The 9,103-nt window shown below is 52.6% G+C and overlaps 1 pseudogene across 1 annotated transcript; it reads left to right on the top strand.

The window, feature by feature from the left end:
* Window positions 1-248: 248 nt before the first annotated feature.
* Window positions 249-5,464, top strand: LOC118153852 (spermatogenesis-associated protein 31A6 pseudogene; annotated as a pseudogene). Its single transcript, XR_013526309.1, has 4 exons — window positions 249-298; window positions 1,395-1,462; window positions 2,021-2,081; window positions 3,143-5,464. The product of XR_013526309.1 is annotated as a spermatogenesis-associated protein 31A6 pseudogene (transcript).
* The last annotated feature ends 3,639 nt before the right edge of the window (window positions 5,465-9,103 follow it).

Genomic DNA, 9,103 nt, shown 5'->3' with positions numbered 1-9,103 from the left:
TGTGATGTGAAGGCCCCAGCTCTGTGATGCAGGCCTAGGCCCCACTCCCTAGTCTGCAAGGGAATGCCAAGAGCTCAGTTGCTCGAAGGCAGCATACCTATTCAGATGGCAAATATTCCATTTCCTCTAAAATTTCTTAGTGATTTGTGGATAAACACCCCCAGCTTCACACCATGGGTGCTGGATATATACCTCACCCTGGTATTTGTTGTGGAGTTATATTTCTTTCCTATTAGCCCCCTGCCTCTCTTACTTCCATCGTGATCCACCCTCACCATCACCCGGGAAGAAGAGAATGGTAAGGAGCCCTCAGGCCGGACCCACACAGCACAATTCTCTCCTTTCTTTCTATTATTAGCTCTGCTTTTCCAAATCCAGTGGAAAGACTTCCTCAATGGGAAGTGTCAGGAGAGACCAGAACATGGTCCTTCCAAGGAGAGGCAGAGCAGCCAGGGGTTGTTGGTAGAAACTGGGATTTCCATCCCAAGCTCTAAGTCCATCTGTGGGGGAGCACAGGAGGCATCAGGGCAAAACCAAACCCCCGGACTCAGTGGTGAGGACCAGTCAGGACATGGGGGAGGTCTTTGTGGGAGGGTGCTCATAAGCCACTTTTTGGGGCAGGTGGCTGGGGGCCCAGCCTCATCTGTGTGGGGTAATCTGGGGGCTGTGCTGAGCCTTTGAGGGCCTCTCTACCTGGGCCTGGAGTCGCCTCTGATCTCCTGAGAAGCAGAATCCTAACTGACAGCTCAGGTGTGCCAGCAGGCATGAGCCTGGGTGTTCATCGAGTAGAGGAGTACCTCTATGGTTACTTTTATTATATTATATATTATACATTATGTATATTATAGTTTATATATGAAATATATATTATATATATATATTATTTCTCATATAGTAAATCCCTCTTTGTGGTGGGTTTTATTGTTTGTTTTTTGAGACGGAGTCGCACTCTTGTCACCCTGGCTGGAGTGCAATGGTGATCTTGGCTCACTGCAGCCTCTGCTTCCCAGGTTGAAGCAGTTCTCCTGCCTCAGCCTCTGGAGTAGCTGGGATTACAGGCATGAGCCACCATGCCCGGCTAATTTCTGTTATTTTTAGTAGAGACAGAGTTTCACTATGCTGGCGAGGCTGGTCTCAAACTTCTGATCTCAGGTGATCCACCCCTCTTGGCTTCCCCAAACGCTCAAATTACAGGCGTGAGCCACCGCTTCTGGCCCCCTCTTCATGTTTTTCTAAGAAGAAAAGCAGTTTATCATCCACTTAAACATGAGTGGGAGGAAGCACACGGCTCCCTGAGCAAGACGAGAGAGCTCTGTGGTTCATGAGCGCCGCAGCTGGACTGGGGGTGGAGAGCGAGAGCTGGTCTCAGCCCCTCACCCTTTCTTGTCTCCCAGGGTCACCTTCTCTCTCAGGTCAGCAGAGGGGGAGGCCCAAAGGTGGAAGAAAAACTGCAGTCTGAAAGGTAAGGCTCTGCTGGGGCACACTAGAGTTCATTTGATCTTGTCTGTCCCTGGAGAGAAGCGACTCTGTCTGAGGAAGTCAGTTGAAGAAGCTTGAGGTGGGGGCTCCTAGGAAGAAAATCAGAACCCTGGGTCCCTCTCAGATTCCGTGCTGGCATGAAACCATGGTGGGCCAAGGACTGGGTGTTCCTCAGCAGGGCACAGTGTAGGGGGAGGAGACCAATGCCTGTCTGAATCAGGAGGGGGATGAGGGGGCTGTGGACAGCTGTTCAACTCTGCTAAGGCTGATTCCTCTTTGAGGCCACCCGTCCTTTCTCCCCACAGGGCAGGTGTGAGAACTATGGGGATGGGGGGGGTCTGTGTGTATAAGCCCTTTGTGGACACCAAAGCCTTGCCTGCTGTGCCTCACTATCACCGTCCAGACAATGTGGCCTTGGACACAGACATGTGGTTTCCAGGGTCGGACTCCCCATGGTCTTCCCTCAAGAAACATCCACTCAGCCTCCTGTGAGATCCCAGGCCCCTCCCTCACTGCCCTAACCCAGTCTCCTGATTTCCAGCTTCCAGAGACCTCCTGACAGGCCTGGAGGGGATTCTGGACTTGCTTTCACAACTGCAGCGGTGAGGCACTTCCCCTTCCCTACATCCTTCTTACCAGGCTGGGATTTGACCCCAGGGCCTTACGGCAGCCTGGAGCTGACCTGGGATGGGGAGGCCAGGGGGATAGAGGATGAAAGTAAAACCTTGGAGCAAGGGGTAGGAGAAGAATTGGGGAGTCTGGGTGCAGCGCGGTGGAGGGGCATAGAAGGAGAATTGGGAAGTCTGGGTGTGGGGCGGTAGAGGCACATAGGAGGAGAATCGGGGGGTCTGGGTGTGGGGCGGTGGTGGCGCATAGGAGGAGAATTGGGCATTCAGCATGTGGGGTGGTGGAGGGGCATGGGAGAATTGGGGAGTCAGGGTGTGGGGCGGTGGAAGGGCACAGGGGGAGAATTGGGGGATCAGGGTGTAGGGTGGTTGAGGGGCATAGGAGAATTGGGGGGTCTGGGTGTAGGGTGGTTGAGGGGCATAGGAGAATTGGGGGTCTGGGTGTGGGGCAGTGGAGGGGCATAGGAGAATTAGGGGGTCTGGGTGTGGGGTGGTAAAGGGGCATAGGAGAATTGGGGAGTCTGAGTGTGGGGTGGTGGAGGGGCATAAGAGAATTGGGGGGTCTGGGTGTGGGGCGGTGGAAGGGCATAGGAGAATTGAGGAGTCTGGGTGTGGGGCAGTGGAGGGGCATAGGAGAATTGGGCAGTCAGGATGTGGGGCAGTGGAGGAGCACAGGAGAATTGGGCAGTCAGGATGTGGGGTGGTGGAGGGGCATAGGAGAATTGGGGGGTCTGGGTGTGGGGCAGTAAAGAAGCATAGGAGGAAAATTGAGGAGTCTGGGTATGGGGTGGTGGAGGGGCACAGGAGAATTGGGCAGTCAGGATGTGGGGCGGTGGAGGGGCATAGGAGAATTGGGGGCTGGGTGTGGGGCAGTGGAGGGGCATAGAATTGGGGGGTCAGGGTGTGGGGCAGTGGAGGGGCATAGGAGAATGGGGGGTCTGGGTGTGGGGCGGTGGAGGGGCTGGGGCCCACACACCAACTCTGCCCTATGGCCCTACCTGCTCCTGGCTGCAGCTTGTGCCTCCTGTCTCCTGCAGCATCCTGGGGCTGCATCCTGAGAAAGGTGACTTTGGTCAGCTCTCTGGTCCAGATCCCCCAGGTGAGGAGTGCAAAAGAGCGCCTGATGGAGCCTCCCAGTCCCCTCAGGAGCAGATGGAAGATGCCGCTCCCGTGCTTTCCCCATTAGCTTCCCCGGATCCTCAAACCCAGCATCCTTTGCCTCTGGTCTCCACCCCATCACCAGGCCCAATGGCCACTGCAGTCTCCCTTCTGAGTGCCTCCCAACCACCAGAGCCTTCCCTTCCCCTGGAACACCCCTCACCCGAGCCACTTGCACTTTTCCCTAACCCACCACACACCCCTGATCCTCTGGCCTGCTCTCCATCTCCTCTGAAAGGCTTCATTGCTCCTCCCCTTCGGGACTCCACTCTGATGACTCCATCTCACTGTAACTCAGTGGTGCTTCCACTGTGCACCATCCATCAAAGCTCATCTCTGTGTGAGAATTCGGCAACTTCTGGCCCAGCCATCTCAAGCCTTGGCGGCTCAAGCAGTCATGCCTCTGTGCCTGCATTCTGGTGTCAGGAAACTACCAGAACCAGGCACATCTCCAACCCATCGGTCCAGCAAGATCCTCTTTCCAGCCACCCACCAGAAACATTGTCCTCAGGAGACCCCACAACAGTCAGATGGAAGCTGGAAGCCCCTTTTTGCTCAGCTCTGATAGCCAGAATGTTGTGGGAATACAAGTCACAGAAAGAGCCAGGATCAACATTCCGGAGGAAAAAGAAAAAGATGGATCATTTCCAAAACAAACAAACACAGAAAAGCACTTGAATTCTTTGGGGAATTTGGTGAAATCATTGAATGCTGAGCAGGACACCACAACCCTAAAACCCATCTGGGACATGGAAGACTTGAAACAATCATCCAGTCCTCAGAAGCTCTCAGATCCTGGAATCCTGAAGGAACATTTTCAGAAGAATTATAGTCAGCTTTTCTGGGGCCTCCCCCTCTCAGCACAGCGAATCCTTGGAGGCTAGTGCCTGGGTGTCTGAGAGATCTTATACTTTGCAGTTTCCACCTTTCTTGTTCAATGGCATTCCCAATGTCTGCCCAGTTCAAACAGAGACTGCAATGTCTCCACTGCTTTACCAGGCCCAGCACCTGTCCCATCTGAGGCCTGAGTCCCAATGCTTTATTTCACCCACATCCCAATTCCAGCTCTCACACATGGCTCAGATGGAGGTTCAAGCCCGTCTTCAATCCTCTTTCCCAGTCCAATCTCCTGCTTTTGCATTCCAGATTAATAATTCTGGAGTAGCTTGCCCTGCATTACAGAATAAGACGCAAGCTCTCACCTGTAGTGTTCGTGCCAAGGGCTCAGGAGAGCTAGTTGACTCGCCTCAGTTTGGCTGCTGGACCTGGCTGCATTTCCCCACCTCGAGGGCTGTCGAGTGAGACAAAGGGCCGCGAGCTGAGTCACTGAAGCAACAACAGAATGCAAGGCAAAATGAGGACATTGTGGTGTCTGCTTCCATGTCCCCATCAGTCTCTGTGTAAGCAATAAACTTGCTGCAATTGAGATCCCTAAGAGGAGCAGAGACCTCTGCCCATATTTTCCCTGGAGCTAAGCCTTTGTTTTAGCTCCTGATGAAAAACAGGTTTAAGGGTGCCATTGTATCTTTGAAATATAAACTACTATCACAAGCCCCCTTAAACTGCTTTCTGAGCGGATATCACAAGCCCCTGATAACTATTTTTTATGGAGTTTCTATTTCCTTTCTGTTTACCCCTTTCTTTCTACTGAGATAAAGTAAATGTAAACAAGAAATGAGGTATAAAAGCTGTAACCCACAAAAATAAATTTGCTGCGTTTTGACAATAATTTTCACTCAGCCTTCCAGACTCCACTTTCCTGTATTCTTTCACTTCCGTGCACTCTCTCTCTCAGGTTGAACGAGACATCTACGTTGGTGGTCTTGGGGACACCTTGCCGTGAGCATCGTGCCTCTAACATAAATCAGCACAAACAGGAGTTCCAAGCCCCAGTCTGTGGGCTTCCCTGCAACCGCAGGCACCTCTTCCACCCGGAACACAGCAGAATGCTGGGCTATGCAGCCAGCAGTCAACAAGCCACTCTCAAGAGCCAGAGTTACCCCAACAGAAAGAAGCATATCCGAGATCAACAGTCCTTGAAAAGTGTCCGGCGCCACAATGACCAACGGGGCCAGGACAGCCCCAACTCTTGCTCCCCAAGAAGGCTGTCTCACAGAAGGTCAAGTAGTCTTCTGTAAAGACACAGAACTTTTAATATTCTAAAATAAATAAATATCTCCTTTTCTCCCCCCATAAAAAAATAATGGCTTTTATTTGTGTCGTGCTTGGTGTGGGCTTGTTTTCTAGAAGTGACAGGACATGGAGGGATTCTGAGAGTAGTGGTGTAAGCCCACCTTCATCCTGAGTTCCTTCACTGAAACTTAGGTTTCCATAATACTGTCTTTACACAAACAACAAAAAATTCTAAAAACAAGATGAGAACACCTATGAAGATCCCACTCAGAGATGTGGTTCAACCCATCTTTCTACTACTTACTCTACCTCAAACTTTATGCAGTTGTAGGAAGAAGGTTTGCAGAGATGTCATAGGACTGAATATCTCCATGCAGGCTCCAGGAACTGCCATGGTCAAGTAGCTTCATGTGTCACAAAATAGTGGAAGCTCAAGTGAAAGAGTGTGGGCCCTGAGTTCAGAAGCCAGGGATGTCTGGACCCTGGACATCCTGGGGGAGAGTAGGTCAGGCACGTTGCCTGCCCTTGGAAAGCCCCTTCTTTCCCTCACAAAGGCAGGGATGAAGATGGGCCCTCTTAGCTCAGCCTACATACAAAGCACAGAGTCCCCATCTGACTGCCTCTCCCTTTCTTGCACTCTAAATTGGGGGTGGGGACAGACCTTCCAGCACTGTGGATGTAAAAGTGGATGGTGGGGGGAGGCCTTCACGGAGGCTGCTGAGGACCATGAGCTCCCCTGCCCAAAATGAGTGAATGACCCTGCTCCTGGGTCACTTGCCTTGATCTGTCTCACCTATGTGTGTCTCAGCTTCAGAGAAGTAGTTCTGGGTGAATTGGGCAGGGCATGTCTGTGTGTGCAGAGGTTTCCGATGGTGGGACTCTGTAGAACTACAGCGGGATGCAGACAAAGAATTGAGAAAAAGGCAAAGTGGTGTGAGGGCTCCATAAGCGGTGCCATGACCTGGGAGCTTCTGACATTCCAACCCCTTCCACAGGCATAGAGGGCCTATGGCTCATCCTGGCCCCACCCCAGGGTCTGTCCCTCTTCCAGCTTCCAGACCACAGACCTAAAAATGCATTTGCCCCCAACACAGAGGGCCAGACCAGTGAGAAGGCAAAGTGAATAAGGGAAGATGAATTTCTTAACATCTTTAATAAACTTGCATGTAGTAACCTACTGAATTTTTTTTTTTTGAGTCAGAGACAGAGTTTCACTCTTTTTCCCAGGCTGGAGTACAGTGGTATAATCTCGGTTCACTGCAACCTCCAGCCCCTGGGTTCAAGTGATTCTCCTGCCTCAATTTTCCAAGTGGCTGAGATTATGGGCACCCACCACCACACCTGGCTGATTTTTTACATTTTTAATAGAGATGGGGTTTTGCCATAGTGGCCAGGCTGGTCTCAAACTCCTGACCTCTGGTGATCTACCAGCCTTGGCCTCCCAAAGTGCAAGAATTACAGGCATGAGCCACTGCACCTGGACTACCTATTGAATTTTTAAAAGGATGTGTTGACGATAGGTGAAAAAGCAAGGACTAGAGAACCCCAGGCATGACTCGGGAGTCTGGTGACCTTTAACATACACGTAGCCCCAGGACTGCCCCCAGGGGAGAGGTGGTGAAATAGAAGGACCCCAGCAGCTGAGATGGGGTCACACAGCAAATCTCCCCTGGCTCCTGAGGTCCTTTCTTGCCCCACAGACCAGCAGGGGAAGAGGCAGGCAGGCAGGCAGGCAGGATTTGAACACACATGGCAGCTGGAAGTGACCTGTCCAGAATGGGAAGAGGGTGGGCAGGGCAGGAGCCATCCCTGCTCTGTCTCCCTCTGCTTTCAGCACAGCTTCCTCCTCTCTGGGCCCTATCCGTATGGGAAAGCAGGAGGTTCCCAGAAATCAGCGAGAGGAGTGTGAGGTCTTTAGAGGGGGTTTCTGTGCCTTGTGCACATACAGATGCACAGGAGGCCCAGTTCTGGGGGCCTCTTTTCCATGGTGGAGAGGACCGTGCCAGGCAGTGCCACTGATTTACATAAAAATGGAAATGGTCCTGCCCCCAGCATGTGGCCTGTCCTAGGGCCAGGTCTGTCTGGGGCCCAGATGACTGAGGCAGCCTCCAAGGTGGACCCAGCAGTGACAGCAGAACCAGGACCAGCAGGAGGGGCTGGGACCTGGAGCAGAGATCAGCTCCGGTCCCCCTGGAAAGCTCAGGAGAGAGAGTCACAAAGCTGGGACCCTGACTGCTGAGGATGGGCCATGCCTGGCTACTGCTGGGTTCCCTCAGGAAACCGACAGGAGATTTCTGGGATGTGGAAGAGCTGGACATTTAAACCCCACGGCTCAGGCCAAGAGAAGCACCACAGGAAATGCTGGCCGACCAACAAGAACAGAGGAAGGCACAAGCAAGCCCTTACCCCTCCACTACTCAGTCTCCCATAGGGTGCAGCGAGGCTAGCAGTAGAGACCACAAAGACCTCCCACAGAAACCTCACAGAGACATCTCATACAGAGAGCCCACCGGGACCACTCACTGCCACAGAGAGACACACTGCGGCCTCCAGAGACCCCACAGAGCTCTCAGAGACCTCATGGTGCCCCACAGAGACACAGCACTGAGATTCCCAGAGTCCTCACACAGACCCCTTCAGAGAACCCCACAGAGACCACACTGAGAGACTTCATTCAGTCCCACAGAGACCTCCTGCAAATTTCAGAGATCTTCCTTGGTTCTCACACAGAGGCCTCACACCTGATGAAGGCCTCAGAGACTTTACACAGAATCATAAAACAGGGAACTCATGCAAAGACTCATGCAGCTCACCTCGTGATCTGCCTGCCTCAGCCTCCCAAAGTGCTGCGATTACAGGCGTGAGTCACCACGCCCAGCCTCTCTTTTAAGTTGGAGTCTTGCTCTTTCACTCGGGCTGGAATGCAGTGGCATGATCTCAGCTCACTGCAATCTCCAACTCCCAGGTTCAAGTCATTTTCCTGCCTCAGCCTCCCTGGTAGCTGGGATACAGGTATGCACCACCACATGGGCCAAGCTAATTTTTGGTATTTTTAATAGAGACGGGTTTTTACCATGTTGGCCAGGCTGGTCTCAAACTCCTGACCTCAAGTGATTCACCCGGCTTGTTCTCCCAAGGTATTGAGATTATAGGCATGAACCACCGCACCCAGACTGGTCCTGTAATTCTCTCTGGGCACCCTGGCTCTGTGAGCTGGAGGAGGGCAGGTGGGGCCAGGCCCTGAGCAGCCCCTGATAGGTGTTGAGTGAATGAGTAGGGGTGGGGAGGGGAGGCTGGGGAAGGCACCCAGAATGTGTTCCTCCCATCCCCCAGCCTTGTCAGGCCTCCATGTCCTGCTGAGCTCTTGCATGGTGGTCTTTTCCCACTTACAGCTCACTGCCTTGGACTAGGTCTCAGCCGACTGCCCGGCAGAAGTGTCCTCTCTGTTCTTACCCAGTATGACCTAGATGGGAGACAATAAGCACATGGAATGAGCATAGCCCTGAGGGGTCAAAAGTGTGTGAGGAAGAAAGGGAGGGAAGGAGGGAAGAAAGGAGGCACTGGAGGGAAGGAGGGAGGCAGGAAGGAAGGAAGGAGGGAAGGAGGGAGGGAGGGAGGGTGGGAGGGCAGAAACAATGAATGACTGCACATACAAAGGAATGAGTGAATGAATGCCCAAACCAAGAAATGAGTGAATGAATGCACAC

Source organism: Callithrix jacchus, chromosome 1, assembly GCF_049354715.1.
Source record: "Callithrix jacchus isolate 240 chromosome 1, calJac240_pri, whole genome shotgun sequence".
In the NCBI taxonomy this organism is placed as follows: domain Eukaryota; kingdom Metazoa; phylum Chordata; class Mammalia; order Primates; family Cebidae; genus Callithrix; species Callithrix jacchus.
The sequence above is the reverse complement of the archived record's forward strand: the minus strand, read 5'-3'. Positions and strand labels throughout refer to the sequence as shown.